Source organism: Macrotis lagotis, chromosome 8, assembly GCF_037893015.1.
Source record: "Macrotis lagotis isolate mMagLag1 chromosome 8, bilby.v1.9.chrom.fasta, whole genome shotgun sequence".
NCBI lineage: Eukaryota > Metazoa > Chordata > Mammalia > Peramelemorphia > Peramelidae > Macrotis > Macrotis lagotis.
In genome coordinates, this window is record NC_133665.1 from 120,801,378 (window position 1) to 120,823,808 (window position 22,431).

Consider the following 22,431-nt stretch of genomic DNA (forward strand, 5'->3'; position numbering starts at 1 on the left):
ATTCCTGAAGATAGCAATTGACTCTGGTTAACAATTAATGAGAAGTATATTATGATGAAAGGTGAACCCATTCTAATAAGGGGTTATGGACATGACTTCGATCTCTCTTGCTTCCTGACCATCCCCAATCTTGGGTAATCTAGACATAGGATCTACTTCTATTTAGATCTGCCTTAGAGGAACACAATGGGCTAGAATTCATCTTAGATTAAATTTTTTATAAGTTTCTCTAGTTGGGTGGGGTCTCCCACTGAGGACTGAAAAGAATTGAAGCAATCTTATTAAACATCAATGTTCTTCAGTTTAATGTAATTTAATAATTGATCATTAATATAAGAAAGGAATAATCATTTCTCTCAAGGTACTTAAAGAATGAAAAAAAAAGAGTTGAAGATTTCTCTAATATTTTGAGTTTGGTAGGAAAATGCCATAAAGTTGTCTTGATAAGAAATCTGATTTGGGAATAAAGATGATTGTTTTTATTAATTTTGAGCTTGAAGTGACAGCATGACATTTTGGGCATGAGAATGGATTGGGGAGCAATCTATCCAACTGACAGATAGACACAAGGGAGTATAACTTGGTTCATTTAAACAGTCAAAGAAAATTAAAGTTGGAAGCTTGATGGATGGTAAACATTTCAGTTGGGGAAAAAATTGACTATTGGGGCAACTTCTCTATGTCTGAGCATTAAGGAATTGCTCCTCATATTCTCATAGTCCTTTCTAATCTGTTCTGAAATGGGCTTTTCTATCACTATTCCACAGTCTAATGAAACTCATTAAGAGATTTTCCCTGTTAGACTAAATGCTTCTTTCCTTAATCCATCTCATTACACTCTATATACCCCCTGGTATAAGCTTAAACAATTCTTCGCCCTCACTAGTGTTTATTCCCTTGAAAATAGTTTAATTTTGTGAGACCCATTAATGTAAATGGAATTTTGTCCTAAAGACCTAAAAATTCAATAGAAGAGTTGGGGTGGCCTTTGTTCCTATGGATTCATATGGGCTTATTTATAATTTTGGATTCATTTAGAATTAAAAAATGATTCCAAGTGAGAGATTAATACTGGATAAAACAAATAAATATGGTTCTATTGTATGGAGTAATAGAGTCAGCTTCAACTTTAGACCAGTCTATGCCAATTGGTCCAAGGTCAGTAGCAAAACTAAATGACTAGACATTTACATAACTGGAATTCATTATATCTAAATTCTTAATGAGGATTGAGCAGAGGTTATTCAATCTTCTTTTATAGGGGTCATCCCTTGAAAGACTTCTGGGGTTGGGGTAAGAGAATACAGACTCTTCTGATGTATATTTTCATATAATAATTCAATTATCTAATCTAGGACAAATTCTTATCGATGGCTATCACTTCTCCTAGTCTTAATAGCTCAGGATATTTTCCAAGGCTCAAAAATAGATACAACAAGATATGGCTCTCAACCTTTTAGCAAGATTTACAAAGCTCATACAGTGGGCCAGATAAGAGGAGGGTCCTAGACTCTGAAAATTCCAGGGAGCACATGTACTGGATAACTGATTGTTAAATTGTACAGTGCTCACACTTTGTATTCACTTCTTTGAGAAAGTCAATAAAGGTGGCTAATCAGATCACCCAGTGTCCAGGGCATCCCTTGATGCTGCTACTTATTGGCTTGGGTTGCAGCCCTTCAATAGGGGCAGTAGTTTAGAAGAGACTTAACTCCAGTTCTTTTGTCTGTGTGATTGCATTTATTTACAGTATAAGGCAACAAACAGTTATACTGTATTAGGCAAGGTTAATGTTTGTGGGAATGGTGGTGGCAATAGCTAACATTACCCTGGTCCAAAAGAAAATATCGAGGATAGGATTGCAAGTTAAAAAAAACCACACTTTTCCCCCTTTGTATACTCATATAAATTGATTGTTTTTATTGCTTTTCTTTTAAAAAAAATACCCTTTGCCCATGACTTTTGATATATCCCAGGTTGAGAAACATGCCTGCTTCCTTCCTCTCCCTCCCACATGAACATATATTTTATTTTTTCATTCTTACTATTAGATCCTAATCTGAATGAATGGTACTTGCAATCATCATCTCCCTGTCACAAAAGCCAAGGAAAACAGGAAAGTTCTCAATTAGGTATCTATATACTCCTTCTTGGGCTGTTTATAATATTGGGTGTAGCTTTCACTGAGATCCCAAAGTCTTCTTTACTTCTTATTGGATGTAGTCTGTGACACGGAGCCTTGAGGGGTTGCTCTGTTTTGTGACCTTGCTGAGTCCTCGTAATCCAAACTTCAACTAATGATCAAAGAATGGGAAAATCTGAATGAACAACAAAAGAACCAAGTTAGAAGCCATCAAAAAAATCCACTGAAATTCAGACCAAGAATCTAAATAAGACCATCATTTTTCTATTTTCTTTCCATTTCTTCTTCAGGCCCTCTCAATCATTATTCAGAAATCCAACTCTTGTTACTCTATATAACCTTGCATTTAGTAAGTTTGATGGATGCTTTCAAAAATATTGCTATCACTTGGTAATATACCTCATATGGAACTTTCTATTTTAGTAACAATAACATCAACAACAAAGGATAAAAAAGTATTTATTATTGCAGTGTTTTCTCCAAGGAATCTGGGCAATTTTAGGATGCTAAGCCCAAGAGTGCAACTTTCCTAACACATTTTCCTCATGAAATAAACTTTTAGATTGAGACCCTAATGTAATAGAATTAGACCTAGATCAGTATTCAACACTATGGTGCATATTTCCTGAACTTTTTTGGAGAGGGATGGAATTGAATTGAGGAAAGGGAATAGAAGAAAAGAAAAAGAAGCAGTTCTTACTTCCACCTGAAATTTTCTTGTCTTTATTTGTCCAAATGTTTATATAAATGTAAGAAGACGTATTCAAATCATACCTCTAGTACAATTTGTGTCACTTAACTTCTCAGCAAACCTAGAAAACAACTAAAATTGTAAGTTGTAAAAGTTTAGAAAGGAAGTTTTATCTTTGTATATTAGCTGACTTTTATCTAGTACTTTGAGGTTTACAAAATGCTTTACAAATATCTCATTTTGTCCTAACAACAACCCTGGGAGGTGAGTGATACTATTATTATCCCCATTTTACAGATATGGAAACTGGGATAAAGAAAGGTTATGTCGTAATCCCTGGAACCTTGCACAGTGCTTGATTCCTGGAAAATATTAAATGAATGTTTGATTGACTGATTAATTTTCCTCATTAGAAATTCCCTACACGGATTAAATCTTAGATCCATCAAAACAAACAAATGATTGTGGTATCCCCAAAGTGAAATGTCAGCTTCATGGGAGCAATGATTCTTACATATTTGTCACTTTATCCCTATCACTTAACATTATGATGGACCCTTGTACATAATAGATGCTTATTAAATATTTATTGATGAATTTTATTGTTGAATAGGATAGGAAATAGGTGAGATAAGATGATCTAGAGAAGTTAGCATGTAGGGAAGTAGGTGTTTTTGTTTTCCCCATGTAACAAACTGTTCACAACCAAATCAGACTAACTGAAAATTTTGCTTTATTCTCTCTATAGATGGTATGTACAATTTCCTTTTATTTGCCTGACAGAAAAGTAGTACCATTACTCCCATGGCACTGTGTCAGCCCATGGCAAATTAGATGAGTCAAATGTTTCGTCCTACATTCAATTTGCCATGGTCCTATGAGTATAACTTATGTTAGCTTTGCCAAAAGTGTGGTTTTTTTATGAAAAAAAAAAGCAGTTCTGTGGCAGTTGTATCAGAGAAGAAAAAACTTGATTTCATTAAAATATTTAATCTAAGTAGATCATTATTCAGAAGACATTGCAATTGAGTGAAGGGTGAGACTGAAAGGAAGGTGTAAATAGATTGTAGTGTATTATTATCCCTGAAATTGTTCATAAAAGTCATCATGAAGGATTTGAATGACTTGAATAAAAAGCAGGTGGGTTAGGTTTGGACAACTTGAATACTATCCCCATGGGATCTGTTACTATTGCTTAGCAGATGATTCATAGATTTGTCTCCCTAGGCCTACTTCTTCCTCTCTTTAATTCTAATCTAGCACCACTAGCCACTTAGCAGTCATTTCAGTTTGAATATCTGTGGATATCTTAAACTCAATAAATTCTTTTTTTTCTTTACAAGCCTCTCCCTCATTGTCCCAGTTGCCACTATCCTCATAGTTTTTCAGGGTCACAACCGTGAATCCTTAATTTTCACTCTCACTTTCTCCATTTTTCTAATTACTTGCCAAATCTTGTTGCTTCTAACTTTACAACATTTCTCACACATGTATCCTCTTTTCTACTCACATAGTCACCACCCCTAGTTTCGACTTTTATTACTTCTCCCCTGGACTAATACAATTACCGTTTTTTTTTAAATTAAAGATTTTATTTTGAGTTTTACAATTTTTCTCCTAATCTTACTTCCCTACCCTCATCCCCCACAGAAAGCAACCTGTCAGTCTTTGCATTGTTTCCATGTTGTAAATTGATCCAAATTGAGTGTGATGAGAGAGAAATCATATCCCTAAAGAAGAAACATAAAGTATAAGAGATAACAAGATCCGACAATAGATATCAGGTTTCCCCCCCCTAAATTAAAGGGGATAGTCCTTGAACTTTGTTCAAACTCCACAGTTCTTTATCTGGATACAGATAGTATTCTCCATACAATTACCTTCTAATTGGTCTCTGTAAATCATTTTTCTCCTCTATTAAACATAACCTATATGCAATCATCAAAATAATTTTCCTAAGCACATATCTGATCATGTCATCTCTTTGTTACTCCAGTTATTCCCTATTGTCTTTAGGATCAAATACTGTCTTAAAAATTTCTTCACGGGGCAGCTAGGTGGTGTAGTGGATAAAGCACTGGCCCTGGAGTCAGGAGTACCTGGGTTCAAATCTGGTCTCAGATACTTAATAATTACCTAGCTGTCTGGCCTTAGGCAAGCCACTTAACCCCATTTGCCTTGCAAAAAAAAGAAACAAACCTAAAAAAAAAATTCTTCACAACTTCTATATAAAATTTTGTCATGGGGTGGCTAGGTGGCGCAGTGGATAGAGCATCGACCCTGGAGTCAGAAGGACCTGAGTTCAAATCTAACCGCAGGCACTTAATAATTACCTAGCTGTGTGGCCTTGGGCAAGCCACTTAACCCCATTGCCTTGCAAAAACCTAAAAAATAAAATTAAAAGTTTTGTCACACATTACTGTACTCTCATCCTCACTTGCAATCTTCAGTCTAGCCATTTTTCCCATTTTTTGTTCTACAATATTATCATATCCACTTGTCCCTATGTTATTGACTACTGTCTACTATCTTGCATTTTTTCCTTTCTTCTTTTCTTTCCTATTTCTCCTCTCTTTCTTTCTCTCTTGGACATACTTCTTCACCTCTACCTTTTGGAATCACTGGTTTTCTTTCAGACAGCTCATGTGTTACCTTCTATGTGAAGTGATATATTGCCTTCTGTCCCTTGCTATTGTCACCCCTCCCATCACCACAATATATTAGGCATGTTTTCTTACCCATTGGAATGTAAGTTCCTTGAGGGCAGGGATTGTTTCACTTCTAATATTTTTTATCCCCAGCTCTTACCACAGTGAGTACCAAATAAATGTTGTTAAGTTTCTTATTTGGTACCCCCAAATATTAAAAGAAAAAAAAGTAAGTCTTCTATACTAGTGTATTCTCAATGATGGATTTATGGAAAGACATTCATAATAATTCCATAGAGAGAGAAAGCATGGAGAGGTTGTAACCTCTCTAGTAGAGAGAGCATTCACACCAAGAGGTTATGGATCTATTAATGGAAGTTTGATACTACAAAGATTCTCTTTTACAGATAATCAAAAAAAATTCAAATTTGGATGAATTTTTATATAAGGGATCTCTCTATGTCTTTCGCTCTCTCTCTCTCTCTTCTCTCTCTCTCTCACACACACACACACACACACACACACACACACACACACACACATAAATAGCAGTTACCATTTCCAGTCATACAATTGATAGAAAAATTCCATTTTAAGTCATTTGTTCTCATATTGGAGGTTCAAAACATTTTTTACATCATAAGTTTAAAAATTTTTTTATGTTCAATGGAGAAAATCTTATGTGTGTATATATATATGTATATATACATATATATATATATATTCCAAATACATTTTTGTCAGTTAAAAAAAGTCAGATACAATGCCAAATTCCCTGGTCTTATTCATTCTAGATTACTCTTTTGATATTAGAAATATTTTTCTTTACTAGGAAATACTTTCCAAAATGAAACAATAGACTACCAACTTTATCTATAAGACTCTATTATCCTATGATCCTTGTGCTGCCTGTCTATTACTGTGTCTTGGTGGGTAGGTTCTAATGGCTACAACTAGCAAAGACTGATTTAAAAGCAATAGACCAGTAATGGTTTGCCAGTCCCAACTGTCCTAGGCCATATCCACCACAGGGTAGCTATATCGAGGAAGAAATCATAGATTGTTGTGAAAAAAAGTGAAAGAATCAATAGTCAGACTATATGAAATTTCATGACTTTGTACCTTTAAAGTTTTATAGCTCATTTCATTTATGAATGTATTATTTGATTAGTCCAGATTCCTTTCTCGGTTTCTCACTCTCCTCTAACCATACATAAAAATATATCTTTTTTCTGGTAATACTTTTTTATATATAAAAAAACTTATATACTATAAGTTATATACTTTATATATAATATATATATATATATATACACTGCTCAATAATCAATTAATTTTTACACCAATATTAAGTATGTTGAAGAATCTACTTAAGTATTTTGACATCATTGATAGAGACATTGTGGTAGAGTGGAAAGAATATAGGATTTTGATTCAGCAAGACCTGGGTTCAAATCCTACCTCAGACATTTCCTAAATCTAGGACCTTGGATAAATCACTTATTGTCTCTTGACCTTGGTTCTTTATCTATAAATGGAAAGAACAGGATTAGAATGTTAGGGAGATGACATCTAAGGAGTTTTCTAGTTCTAAATCTGTAATCCTATGTTGAAAAAGTCACATAGCTAGGGTGTGTAACATTCTGTAAAGGTCAGAATGTAGGGGTGTCCTAGCAACATGTTATAGTTTAGGGAATCTTTAAGGCTAAATCAACTCAAAGTTACCCCTTTTTTGGTAAAACAAAAGTCGCTTGTCTTCTATAAGGGCATCAAAATGATCTCAAAGACAAAACCATCTTGATAAGTTATTATAATACTATTTGAAGTTATGACTTTTTTTTCATTTTCTTAGTCGTACATGTAACTTGATGATCTTCTTTCCTGGGGAATGTACTGTTCTTGCTCTCCCTCACACCACATCCCCCCCAATAGTTCTGATGCAAAATAAAAAAAAGAGAAGTCTGTTAGGATTTATTTTATTAACAAAAGAAAAGACCAAGAGGTAGTTGAAGAAGAGGGACCACAGTGGGAGGGAGGAAAGAGGTTGTGCTCTTCTCTAACTCAGTTAGCTCTGACCAATAATAGTTCTGTCAACTGTAATTCCATCAGGGGTCTAAGTCTAGAAGATGTCTTAGAAGGACTTCAGAGCATGAGATGTTCCAAAGATTTCAGAGGGAAGGTAGATCATGCACTATTCATATGTGTAGTACTGGGTTGCTAAAAAATCTGACAATTATATTCAGAGAGGTATAACTTTTGCCTGGGAACAGAGACTTTCCTAGATGGAACAGGCACTTTGTAAAGTTTTTCTTTACCCTTGGTGCTTTCCACATTTATTACAGAATCAAGGGAGCCCAAAGATTGCTGAAGAGACATTCATCCTTGAGAACAATTATGATGACATGCTTCACAATTTGCAGCTGTTTCCCAGCATGATGGGACTCGGTCGCCAGACCTTGTATAGGCCACATTGTATAATTTCCTGGGGTATAGATTCAGTGATCCATCTCTGCATGCTGGGCATCAGTGGATATGATGTCTTCTAAGTTTTTATAATGCATCAAAAATACTAGAGTTTCATAATTTCCCAACTGGATGGGAGGATCAAAATTTGACTTATACAATACTTTAAATTCCTTCTATGTGAGAAGGGTGAGGGGAGGATAGGGGAGTGAAAAGGAGGATAGGGAACGAAAAGGTAGTGAGGGGAGGAAAAAAGGAAAAGATTTCCTGGAGGTCAAAATTCCAGGCTAGGTCTCAAAGCTTATCTTGCTACTCTGGCATAGTCTTCAAGAACTAAAATGGTGAAATGTGAAGAATGTCATCCACCAATAGGTACAACTCTCGATAGAAGTGAGTTTTGAAGCTGGGAGCAGATAGATAAGAATGCAGACCACTAATATTCTTATTTCTCTATCACCAATCAGGTTTTCTTCTATTGGTCTGGTCAGCCCTGGTGTTTGCATCTGTTCCAAGTATGTCAGAGGGCTGCTAAGCCCACTTATAACAGTTAAGAAACTTTCAGATACCTTGCTGGAGGAATTGTAGTGCTGGTACTATTTTCCCAAACATCAACATAGCTATAAAGTTCATTGGAGTACAGGCTACCCTGATTAGGTAGCTGACACAGAGATGGATATAGGAATGATATTTTGGAAGTTCCACCATTAACAAATACAAGTTGATCTCTTTAAGAGCAGTAACACTTTTACCCCGTCTTGAGCTTTGCCCTGTCAAAAGTCATGGAAATCTTTTCTTTAATGACAACCTTTTTCTCATTTGAGTCTCTGTGGAATTTCACTTGTCTTTGTCCTCCTTAACTCAAGCCTTGAGCCCTTGCTAGACTGTACTGAACTTTAACAAACTGTTTAACACAATTTTTTTATTTTTTGGAGAGTATTTTTAAAAAAAAATTAAATATTTTGTTTTCCAATTATATACAATGGTAGTTTCTACCTATCGATTTTTGGTAAGGTTTTTAATTTTACACTTTTCCCCCCCTCACCCTCCCTTCCCTCGCCCACCCCCCCATAGAATGCAATCTGAAAATCTGTTTCTATGCTATGCATCCATCAAAACTAATACAATGTTTTTTTAATGGTGGTGATGGTAATGCAGGTATATAGGAGGATGATCATGAAGAAAGGAAAGGCAGAGAAGACAACAGTGCTGATAGTTTTGAGTATAATCTACCTCAAAAGTAAAAGAAAATCTTGGCATCTTACTATGAAAACTAAGGGGTTTTTGTTTGTTAATTTTTAACATTTCCCCATATCTATATTCCTCATGTCTACTCTATTCTTTAATTTATATTATAATTTAGAACTGTCTGAAACTTCACAAATGGTTACCAGTTCTTTTTTTGTTATGTAGTATTTGAGACTCTTTTTGAACTTACCTTCTAATTCTTTGATCTACTAATTAATTTTACTTAATAATTTTGTTTTCTCTCTAGTTCATGATAATTCTTTCATTAGCTAACCCCTCCCCAATTTAGATAACATTCGCTAATTCTTTCTTTTCTTTGTAATTCTCCTAAATTGACTTTTAATGTCTCCTTTCTTTTTTGCTAAAATTTTTATTTTTGTCTCAGCTCAAAAAAGCCTTGTGGCAAAATAATAACTATTAACCTTGGAATAAGTTATTTATTTTTTATTATTCTTTTATATTTTGAAAATAGAGATTTCTCAAATGTTTTAGCAAAAAATTAAAATAGCATCATTTCCATATTTTAATATCTGATGCAAATGGTCTTGTGGAGACATATACTTTTAAAAGCAGTTTGGGAAGAGTAAGGTGTTTTTACAATCTCTTGTCCATTCTGTTTTTGTAATATGCATTCAAAAAGACTTGGTGGGAATAAAATATGTGTAGGAGAAGCACAATTAAATTTTAAAAAGTATTCAACATAGAAGATATTGTAAAAGATGGCTCAAACCACATTACTTGTTTTAATTTCTTATTTATATGACTCATAGCCTGCATTTGATTAAGTCTAAACTCATTTCTAGCTCTCATATTGCCTGTATGCAAGTGTTTAAAAAAAACACTTAGACATTGATAAAAAGAAACAAAAACACTAGAAAGAATGGAACTGATGGGACATGAAGCAGATACTTTGACTTCTTATATTTTATGAACAAGGATATGATGAGATCAAAACTGTCACTGTGTATAGGCAAGGGATGAGAGTCATTGAAATGTACTTGGAGCTCTATAGGGCAGTCACCATTAGAGTCTTTCTTTTGTGTTAAGGCATTATTATTAGAAGGGCCCCATGAAAAGGCATGCATTGTAGCTCTGTGATTTATTTGAATCATAGTTCTAGAATGGAAGGGTCCTCAGAGGCTCATTTTATAGAAGAAGAAACTGAGACCTGAGAAATCTAAGGGGCTTAAGCCAAAGTCACACATATAAGAAGTGACAGGGTTATAATCTGAACCCAGATCCTCTGAATTGAGAGCTTGGATGCTTTCTGCTGTATCATAGATTAATTATTGATTACATAGGAACCTGAAAGAATGAGAGGAAAATACGGTTAAGTCTAGTTAGTACAGATAATGAATCCTTTGAAGTGGGTACAAATATCTGGATATATTCAAATTCTACACAATTGGAAGTTGTAATTGAATAAAGTATGGCACCAGTCAAATGAAAATATGTCATATGAATTTGAATAATTCAACTACTTCAGAGGATTCACTCTTTGTACTAATTGGGAACTAGCTATAGTTTTAATAGGGAAATGTAACTAGTAGAGGAAAGAGGATGACACAGGTGCCAAACAAATAGAAAGGGGTCAGGTAACAGCAAATATGGATCCCTGTGGGCTGCATATTGACTTAGTTTTAAAATGTAAAATTGTCTATGATTAATTATATTTTTAAATTTTGTTAATTATTTCCCAATTACATTTTAATCTGGTTCAAGATATACTGGAAAGTGTTACAGGATGCATGTCTGACTACTCTATCTAAGGCATAAGAAAAAAATTAAGCAAATGACTTGTATTCTTTTGATACCTTGGTTATCCAGAGCTCTCAATTTAATGGAAATGAATTTAGCTTCAGAGATTTTTCTTCTAAGTGACTTGGTTGTAACAACAGAATGAGTTCTTGGATATGTATGAAGGGAAAGCATGAATTAGGAATAGTCCCTCCTTAAGAAAGAGAAGAAAAATATGGGTTCTTAGAAGTTCCAGCCTAACAGACTTCCTTAAGATCATTCAGGGATTCAGTGACCAGAGATATATTTTCTCTGTGATTTTGAGAATTGTAAATCTTTACTACTTTCTTTTTCTTTTGCCCCTTTCTTTGCTTTAGTTTCAACAGCAATAAATGCTAGGGAAAAATGAATTGGCTGTTGGCATGCCTTAGGGAAAAGGTCAGGGGTCCAGTTTGCTAAGAGCTGTGCTCCAAATCCAGTATGAGGGAAGAAAAACTCCTTGTCTACAACCATTTGTTGATGGCACAGTGTATCTCTCTGGTGTCTAAAGGGATAATGAAAGTGCAGGAGCAGATTAGTCCCAGGGAATTAGACCATTGGAAGAGCCAGGGTCTGAGAGAAGGACCCAGCTGGATAGCGTCACAGAAAGGGGCAGTCTTTGTTACAGTGAGGATCAAAGGGCTCAGAGCTGAACATGATGTTCAAATTCATCTAGTTCAAAGATTCTTAATTTTTTTCCCTGTGAGTCTACCGAAGTCTATGGACACCCCAGAATCATGTTTCTAAATACATAAAATACTTAGGATTACAAAGGAAACAAATAATTAAAATGCAGTTATCAAAATATTTCTTACAAAGTTCATGGACCTTAGGTTAAAAACCTCTAAACTTCTCCAATCATTTCATTTGTACAAACATGGAAACTGAATTCTACTGCTTAAAGTAACACTCCCAAGGTTCCATGGAGCAACACTTCAAAACTAGGTAGCTAGGTGATATGATGAATTAAACCAGCTTAGGGGGTACGAAGACATGAGTTCAAATCCAAACTCAGACACGTTAACTGTCTGATTCTAGACAAGTACTATCTCAAGTACTTGAGACCAGTAGTAGACAAATACTATCTCAGTTTTTTTAATCTGTAAAATGATATTCTAAAAGTCTTTACTTCCCAAGGTTGTCGTAAGGATCAGATGAGATATTTGTTTGCTTTGCAAACCTTAAAGTGCAACATAAATGTAGTTGTTATTTTTGTTATTAACATCTATATTCTCTGACTCTAATTCCAGTGATTTTCTTCTATACTTTGAGGACTCTCAGTCATTAGCTTCATCTTATCTTCATCTTTCTGAGCTTCAATTTCCTCATCGGATAATTGAAAAATCAAAAAATCGGAAGAGATTGGACTAGATGATCTCTTTGCTTCCTTCTTAGCACTAAATTCTTTGATTTTGGGTACCAGAAGAAAGACTATCATGAAGGTGGAGGGAGGCATTGTGCCTGTTTAGCTCTGACAGTCACGAAGACTTTGCTATTTGGTTATCACTGAAGCAAAATAATTGAAACTTTAGAATGGATAGAGATGGAATCTAGAAACACTAGATTTCACTTTGACAATCTCTAACCCATTTTTCCATCTAACTATGAAATGGAACTAATGCTAGTTTCAAGAAATGTGAATGGTAGTTGATGTGGAGCAAGTATGTAAATGATGGAAACTCCCATATAAATGTCATTTCTACTAATGAGGCTATTCCATCTTATCAATCTTTTTTTGGAAAAATACAAAATTCCTTTGCTTGTGACTCCTCTAACAAGTGTTTGCCAAATAAAACTTATGCATTAGCAAATCAACATTTGATTTGACAATATCCTAATAGCCAAAGTGAGTATTTTAAAAACAGATAATTGCCATCTAGACAAATGGAGTTATTCCAAATAGAATCATTTATTTTTATTTGAGGCTAAAACTGTTTTTTTCTTCCTAGGGCCAAGTCAATCAAAGTTCCTCTCTCTTGACTGACTTTTTCAAGCTTTATAATATTCATTAAGACTCATTATTGTCCCCAAACTTTTCCTATCTCTCCTACCCTGAACTAGGTGTTCATTGCATTATGCTAGACAATTGCTATAAGTCAGAAAAAAAAATTCCCTTTTATTCCTTTGGTATATTGTGATTTTTGAGTAGAGATCTGACAATATCAAGACTGGCTTTGTATGTAGGCAGAATAAGAGTAGGGGCTTATATTCTATAACTGTCTCCTTGGTGAAGAGATATATCATGGATTACTATGATAAATTAAATAATATAGTAAAAAGTACTTAAAGCCTAATGTTGGGGTGGCTAGGTGGCATAGTGGATAAAGCACCAGCCTTGGAGTCAGGAGTGCCTGGGTTCAAATCCGGTCTCAGACACTTAATAATTACCTAGCCGTGTGGCCTTGGGTAAGCCACTTAACCCCATTTGCCTTGCAAAAACCTAAAAAAACAAAAAAAAAGCCTAATTTTTTTTTTAAAACAGGTTGCCTTTGTTAATGTTTTTTTTTTTTTGACTTCACTGTATATATTGATGAGGAAGAGTAAGATTATAAAAAAAGAGTCAGAGGAACAAAAAGGAGAGAATTTAGAGATTTGAATTGTTTGATCCCTTTCATCAAGGGAAGATGTGACTCTTAAAATATTGATGATATAGGGCAACTATGATAGCTGAAGCCAGAGTTAAGAGTGCAACCAAATTCAATGATTAGAAAAGAGAGGCATTCATAGCAAAAGTGAGGGAGGACAACATAGGAAACAAACCATTAGGGAGAAAACTAACGCTAGTTTTGCAGAGACATTGCTGCAGGGTGATGACATTTATAGTGAATTTATTTGTATTCCTTCAGCAAAACAGAAGCAACTAACTTAGCATCCACTTAAAAACAATAATTAGTTAAAATAGAATTTAATGAAATATAGGTTTTCTCCTTTTGCTTTTCCTGAATCTCCTCTTCAAAGGAAGCCTTTGTCCTGAGCCCTTTTTCATTACCCATGCAAATGAATTCATTAAAAAAAAAATTAACCTGAGGTTCATTTGTGCTATTTATCTTGAGTGAGTTTTGTGAGTATTATGCCTAACATCAAAGTTGCTAGCTACATCTCTGAGGAAGGAAAATAATATACCTAGGCAAAATGCTGATTTACCTAATATTTTTAATATGATAAATTATGTTCACTGTTGTCCTCATGCTGAAACATCTTTGCATCCCAGGTTCAAATTCAACTTAATGATAATGAATTATTTCCTGAATGAATTTCCTTAGTCTGGTGGGACTTTAGGTATATTTTAGAATATTAATTAATATTCTAATTCTAATATTCATTAATACTGTTGGTTTCTGATTCTATTTTATTATATCCTGTGTTAAATTTTTAGGACTATATTTGTCCCATTCAAGAGGTTTAGGAGAGTACTTTCTTAGTTTTTGATAATTTATGTAGTATTGATACTAATTGTTCTCTAAAAGTTCAATGGTGAATTCTGTTCTTATTTTTATTCTGTGTGAACAGCTTACACAATACAACCTCCTTACTGTGATCATGTCTTATAGAAGACTTACTATTGATATACTGTGTTATCCTTTATCCTGTATCCAAGTAAAGTTTTAGAAAGTTAACAGGGAATATATTCAGTCTTAAACCAAAAGTCCAAGAAGTGTTAACAGAGAGGGTAAGAAATTAGAATAAGCAATTATTGAGTTCCTATCATGTTCCAGTAAAGTGCCTTAGAATTGTTATCTCCTTTAATGCAGTTTGTAGATAGAAATCTGGACTTGGAATTAGGAAGACCTGAGTTCAGATCTAGTCACAGATACTTACTAACCATATGTCCCTGGGCAATTCACTCAGTTTCTCTCTCCCTCAGTTTCCTCAATTGTAAAATGGAGATAATAGTATTGGTTATGAGGATTAACCAATATGACATTTATAAAGCAAATTACAAAAAAGTAAAGTGATATATAATAACTAGATACTCAGTATTTTATTACCTTATTTTAGAGCGATGACTGGGTTCACAAAGACTATGTTAGGTTTGTTCAAGGTCTGGTAGATCCAACTAAAATGAAAAGACTATAGATCTTGTGACAGACTGCATATTTGCTTGGTCAGGACCAGCTTTGAAAGTTTTTAATTATTTATCCAAAATTTGGCCCTAGGATGATTAAGCATAGCAACTCCCGAAGCATGTTCTAAGTAATAGGGAACCATGATCAGCCTCTGGATGAAAGTCAGTATCAGTGTCATATAGATGAAACTGTCTATCTGACTCTTATAAACATTAGAGAACTGGTCTAGTTTTCTTTTATTCTTTTATGTCTCCCTCCTTTGTTATTTGGATCATTTGCTTCAGGGAATAGTAAGTTTTGCTTTATAGAAATGAATTTCATTCATTTATCTTTTTCTTCTCTTTACATTACCTTTTCCTCCCCTTTCAAAATATTTTTCATTCTATTTCCTCTTCTTCTTTCTCTATTCCTAACTTATCTTGGTATCTTTCTTTTAAGCCATCCCCTTTGCTTCCTTTTATTTATTATCCTTCTCCCCTTCCTAACCTAAACAGTATTCTTCTCTCATATCTTTTCTCATTGAGATAAAGTGAAAAAGGAAAAGGACCTTCATTTCCTCACTCATTGAAAGGCCCCTTTCTTTTTTCTTGCGATCATTAAATAATAATAAATCTAGAAAAGTATATCTCTAAAGCATTTAAAATTCATTCAAGCAAATAGAAACATATTTGAAGGCAAAAAAAAGAAAGACACCTTTAATGAAAGTTTGATCAAAATCTTCTGTTAACTAGACCTATGGAAAGGGTGGATCTACAAGCTAGTTTTTAATTAGAGGAAGTTTATCAGACTGCTTCTTTGCAGATGATTCATATTCAAGCAGGACAATCTAGGGAAGAAATGGAGGAAAAACCCTCATTTACATATTAACCCTGATTCTCTCACAGAAAGGGGGTCAGTAGTGCATTGGATAATCTGTTAGACCAGTCGGGAAAGTGAACCCTGCTCAAGTCTTCTGGTCCTAAGAGAAATCAAGGAAAGTTTAATTAATGCCAGACAGTAGACTTTAAGAAAAGTATATTACCTTCACTCTCTGCTCTTAATTCCTTTGGTATTGGTTTCTGGTGAAATTCTTTGTAGGAAAGTCTGAGTATCTTTTTCAGGCAGAGAAATGTTTGCTTGGTTGTGAAATATGAGACATGATTAGCAAATATGGTCATAAAGAAGGGATGTTAGTGATATCATTCAGTCAGTCAGCAAACATTCTTTTTCAGATATTATAATAAATACAGTGGTACAGCAGAAGTCAAATCACAGTCATTTATGATAATAATAAGAATGTAGCACATATACATTAATTATCTCAATTTAATGGAGGAGACAATATACAAATAAACAATGCATATGTACAAGATGCATATCTTATTAATGGAAGGAAAGCTCAGATAAGGGCACCAGCCTGGCCTTGTGACAAAGAAATAGATAATAAACATCTCCTGCTCAATGTGGAATTTGAGTTGCCAATTTTTAAATTAAATTTTGTTTTTTCAATTAAGACGTTTATTTTCTCTCTCTCTCTCTCTCTCTCTCTCTCTCTCACACACACACATTTCTCTCCCTCTATATACTACATTAAGAAATATAAAAAGGAAAACAAAATCCTTCTAACATGCACAATTAAGCAAGGGACATTACCTGAGAGTTAAAGTAGTCCAGGGAAGCTTCTTCCAGGTTTGAGGAACAGCTAGTGAAAAGGCAAGGAGGCTGGAGATGTTTCCTAGGAACAAGTAGGCCAGTATAGTTGGAGTATAGATTACATGGAAAGGACACATGTATGAGTAAGACCATTTGAAAGTTGTGGACAATATGGAATATTTATAGACAATGGATTTTGAGAATTATGTTTTAAGTTCTGTTAGTCATGGAAATTTGAACAAACAGAAAAAAGCAAAAATAAATTCAGATATGAAGATTGTTTAGGCAAAATGTGGATTGGAGAGCCACGAGTAGATTACTTTTTTTTTTTTTTTAGGTTTTTGGCAAGGCAAATGGGGTTAAGTGGCTTGCCCAAGGCCACACAGCTAGGTAATTATTAAATGTCTGAGACCGGATTTGAACCCAGGTACTCCTGACTCCAAGCCAGTGCTTTATCCACTATGCCACCTAGCCGCCGCTAATGAGTAGATTACTTTTGAAGATGAGGCAGGGTCCCAAGGGAGATTCAGTGGAAAGATATTGCTTAGTTCCTTCAGAAAAAGGTTTCCTTTAGAAAAATAAACAATTATGATAAACTTTTATTTATGTGTAAATTATTCCTCATGCAAACTCAACTTAGTGCCGTATTACAAAATTATATCCATCTTTCCTGTACTTTTCCCCATGAGTAGAAGATCCACTTTAGCTATAAATCACTTTGTCATCTATCCTCTAAGATAAGAAGGGAACAAATGTTTATTTTTTACTGTGCTATGTGCTTTTCAAATATTGTCTTATTTGGTTCTTCCAACAACTCTGGAAATTAACTGCTATAATTATTCCCATTTTTATAGTTGAGGGAACTGAAGAAGGCAGAGGTTAAATGACTTCCCCAGGGTCCCATTGGTAGGAAGTATCTGAGACTGTATTTGAATTCAAGTCTTCCTGATTCCAGGTATATAGTGTTCTATCCACTGCTCCATTATTTTAGAAATGGGAATGATGTTCCTGGTATCTTCCATAGTATTTTGTTTGTAGCTCCCTAAAGCACTTGCACCATAACAGTGATTATTATAGTTACAATATACATTTCTGTTTTATCCCCCCTCCTATATTCCAAGAGGAAAGGACTATGTTTCACATAGATCTATGAACTTATCACAGACGTTTGGATATGGGCTCACCTTCCAGTGATACAAATTGTCCCCCCTCAGGTTCTTTCTATTCTGTATACTTCTTGTCTTTGTACCTCTGATAATTTCACCATAATGTGCCGGGATCCTTTGTTTTATTTTCATGAAATATCCTGGATTCTAATGGAATACAAGGTGTCCATGGGCTATCTCTCCCTCTTGCTGTGTGATCTGCTCCTCTCTTTTTTGCAATCATACGGTTCTTTGACAAATCAACCAACTAATCTATGAACATAAAAGCATTTAACAAGAACTTCAATCCTCCAAAGATTATACTTCGATGTGTTCTAAGAGTCTTAGTGCCCTTTTAAATTCTTAAGACAGAAATAAGACATTTGGGACAGCATGTATTTAATGACTTATAGCCACACATCAAATTTTTTATTTCCCTAATTACCTACCAAAGTGCTCTGAAATAATAGGCACTGTGTTGAATGAATACATTTATTATTTTTAAATTCTCATCTTTTAGGTAAGGAAACAGATCTAATGAGTTTGCATGTGGTACCCAGGGTCATCCATCTAGTATTGCTAGAAGTTCAGTCTCTAATTCCCAGATAGCACTCTTTCTGCTGTAGCTACATGATGTCCATATTTTTGGCTCCATAAAAGTTTCATCATTATAAATAAGAAAATGGATTTTTAAAATGGGGACTCTTATCTATTGACCTAAAGCACATAGAAAACTAGAAAGTATAACTTGAAATATGGAAATCCTTTAAATATATGAATTGTATCTGGACAATAGGGAAAGTAATTTGATTTCTGTCCTAAAGTCTCCCTTCAGGTCTGTACTGGTTAAAAAGTGGTCACACACATAAGTGAGTGCTCCAAAGCTAGGGGAGTGTTTCAGTTTGGGGATATATAGTGATGGTGGCTTACTACATAATGTGAAGAGCTCTGTGTAAACTTAGGATGACCTCTGATTGCAGACTGTTCACATGCATTTGTATTATCACATACTTAACTAGCAAGTTTTTCTTTCTTCCATCTTTTGCCCAGGTAAACATTTAAGAATGGTGAGATTGAGATGTTCTATCCCGTCTTTTTGAAGAGTTATACTTTCGCTGCAGTCTATTTGGAGTAAACATTTCCTCTATTATGCAGTTGAATATTATCCTGCTATATTTGAACATCAGCCCTATCTTAGTGGTAATGGTAATAGGAATGTTCATAGAGAACTAGTAGAAAGAGTTATTGTTCTTATACCATTTCTTATTTTGCATATCACATCTGAAATATCGGTTGATAAAGTCATTTACCATTGGTAATAAAACATAGACTATAGAAGTATCTTGGAAACCTTGAGAGCAATCTAATCACATCAAACATTAAATAGTGTCTCTCCTTCCTCAGATGCTAAAGAAAGCAAAAATGTGCGTTTTTATTGCTATTCAAAAGGTGAACTTTGATTTACACAAAAAATCAGAACATAAACTTCCAAGTTTTCTATCTAAATACAACACACATTTCCTGTGTATTTGAATAAATGGGTGAGCCCTACAGGGACATTTGCCATCTCCTTTGGAAGTGTCCATCTCAGAATAGCCTCTGGGTGCACATTTGCAAGTCGAATAGTAATAAAAAAAAATTGACACAGGATTTCAATCTATCCAAACAGTATAAAAAGACAAATCTCCTGCCTGGTATTGACTTTTTATTTTAAAAAAAAAATATTGTATGATGAGTTGTGACATCCATCCTGATAGCCAAAAAGAAAAGGCCAACTCAGAAAAATGTCTTACTGAGATTGTTTTAAGTTTTCTGTATGTTTCTCTCTCCCCCTTTTCCCCCCCATCTCTCTTTCTCTGTCTCTCTGTCTTTGTCTCTCTGTCTGTCTCTCTCTGTCTCTCTCTCTCTCTCTCTCTGTGTCTCTCTCTCTCTCTCTCTCTCTCTCTCTCTCTCTCTCTCGTGTGTGTGTGTGTGTGTGTGTGTGTGTGAACTAGGTAAATATCTTGCCATTTTGATTTGAAGTGAAAGTCAGTATTCTTTGGTGCTTCTAGTTTGACCACTAACTAGTTTTAACGACCATGGGCAAGTTACTTGATTTTTTCAGCTTATTGATTTTCTCATTTGTAAAATGGTTATGGTTAAATGGAAGGGTTGGAGAGAGGACTTGGTACTCTCTAAAGTCTTTTTTCATCTCAATCTTTCCATTTGGTTATGGCTTACACAAATGAAAAGCAATAATGAATAATAGTTCTTGTGGAAGAAGGTAGAGGATGATTTCTGCTTATTAGAAAATTCCCTATACCCTTGAAGTTATATCATTAGGTCATTTATACTACCTATCCACAAAGAAAAAGGGAGCTAGATATCATAGTGAATAGAGGGTAGGATCTGGAGTAAAGCAGATCTGAATTCAAATCTCGATTCATGTACTTCCTAACTGACCCTGGGTAAGTCATTTAACCCTGTTGCATCAGTTTCCTCATCTGTAAAATGAGCCAGAGAAGGCAATTACAAACTACGCCAGTATCTTTGCCTAAAAATCCCCCCAAAACAGTCATGAAGTGTCAGACATCACTGGAAATGACTAAACAATGGCAAAGCTGGTTCTTCACCTAAACCAATGCATCCACAAGGGTTTTAAAGTGGAGATCAAGAAAATTGCATGTCTCAGAAAATGTACTGATTGGCTCTCATTAAACTTGCCTTGATTTCTCTTAGGATCAGTGACCTGGACAGTTCTCATTTTCATGCCTGAACAACCAGGACTACTCATAGGAGACATAACCTGGCTAGTTTTAAAGCCAACTGGTCACTTTGGATTGTGACCAGAGATCTAAGTAGAAATTTTTGTGCCCAAGGTAAGGGTAATAAAATATATCCTCAAATTCTTCTAGGGAGTGGACTGGGGACTACCAACTGTTATGCCACAAACCAAAATAAAATAGAAGGCTAATTGACCTATTCTTCAGGAGTTCTTAATCTGAATTCAGAAATGAATAAGAATCAGATAAATACATGAATCCACATGAGGTATCTGGGCTAGTGAAGGGTTGGGAACTTACAAAGAGCTTATATGAAGTAACTGGCATCTCTCTGATAGTCTCCTATTTTAATTAATTAGTCTTTCTATCTAGGTGCTAAATTCATTTCATTCTTTGATAATAATGGACTTCTGTGCTCTTGATGCTTTCTAAATTTCAACAGTCTGAAACTAAGCCCTAGTCACCCCACTCCAGCTATGATTCAGATTCTAACCTAATTAGAGATATATTGAAACTAGCTTATTAGCAGGTTCACGAGAATCAGTTGTTCAATTTTACGTGTGAGCACTTATACTTTGCTATTGAGAAATGCTACAAATGGAGGCAATTTATTGTTTTGTTGCTTGTCTAGACTTAAGAATATGAAGGAGAAAATGTCAATAATGCAAGTTAAACTACAAAATGTCTTCTGTCCTTCTCCCCTCCCCACTCCCAAGAGGAGGTGTTAAATATTTACCATCATACCACTGAAACTAATCCTCATTTCCTGTCTGCAATAAAAGTATTTCATATAATAACTTTTTCCCTTATAGTATATACACACTTGTAAAATCTAAGGTCATAAAAACTCAACACTCATGGTAGCCTGTAGCAAAGCAGGATCTTATCCCTACTTTCATTTTGTGGAGGGAGAATTAGATTCAAGTTCTCTTCTATTTTTTTACAGTGTGACTTTTAATATTCAGATTATTGATCTATTATAAACATATTGTGACATGTGGTGTAAGTTTCTGGTTTGAACCTAATTTCTGTATTTCTGTTTTCTTATTTTCCAAACAGTCCTTATCAAAGTAATTCTCCTTTCAAGTAGTTTATGTTTTTTGGTTTTAACAGTGTTTTGAGTTTGATCATTTCTATTCTTTCTTATTTAGTTTCATTGGTCTACTTTTTTAACCTATGCCAATTAACTTTAATGATTATTGATTTTTATAATATAATTTGAAGAATCAAAGTTTTGAGTGGCTAACTTTTTGACCTTGATATCATACTTCTGAGCATATAAAAAACAAAATAAGTCCTATATATGCTAGTATTTCATAGTCAAATATTTTGTGGTAGCAAAGACCTAGAAATAATGTACTATTGCTTGGAAAATGGTGGAACAAATTAGGGCATATGAATTTTATTTGATGCTATTGTGTAATAAGAAGAAAGGAATATGAAAAATTCAGAAAGAATGGGATACAGAGTAAAGTGGACCTAGAATTATAATGTAAGTGGAAAAAACAAACAAAAAAATGAAATGCAATACTAAATGGAACAATGACATATGACTGGTTTTGGCCCTGGAGAAGTTGTTGTTGCTGTTGGAGAAATAGAGAACTACCAATATGTGTGGAATTGTATACATTTTTAGACATTTTGTTGGGTCAGTTAGGTTGCTTAACTCTTTTTCTTTGTTATAAGACAAGTCTCACTTGAGAAAGAAGAATAATGTATCTGGAAAAAATAGTAAAAATTTAAATCATGAATAAGATGAGTCTTTTTATCCTTTTAAGGAGAATATAGTTATTCTTCTGATTTCCCCAAAAGAGGCTGAAGCTAAGTCAGGTCAATACATGAGAGAATTTAAACTGAAA

The 22,431-nt window shown here is 34.5% G+C and overlaps 1 long non-coding RNA gene across 2 annotated transcripts; it reads right to left on the reverse strand.

Moving 5' to 3' along the window:
* Positions 1-1,908: 1,908 nt before the first annotated feature.
* Positions 1,909-16,938, reverse strand: LOC141496126 (uncharacterized). 2 transcript variants are annotated; one of them, XR_012470945.1, is made up of 3 exons: positions 16,666-16,938; positions 16,055-16,148; positions 1,909-2,318 (listed from the first exon to the last, which is right to left on the reverse strand). It is a non-coding gene; the product is annotated as an uncharacterized LOC141496126 (long non-coding RNA). The 2 variants fall into 2 exon arrangements; XR_012470946.1 differs by lacking the exon at positions 1,909-2,318 and adding an exon at positions 7,347-7,416.
* Positions 16,939-22,431: the final 5,493 nt, after the last annotated feature.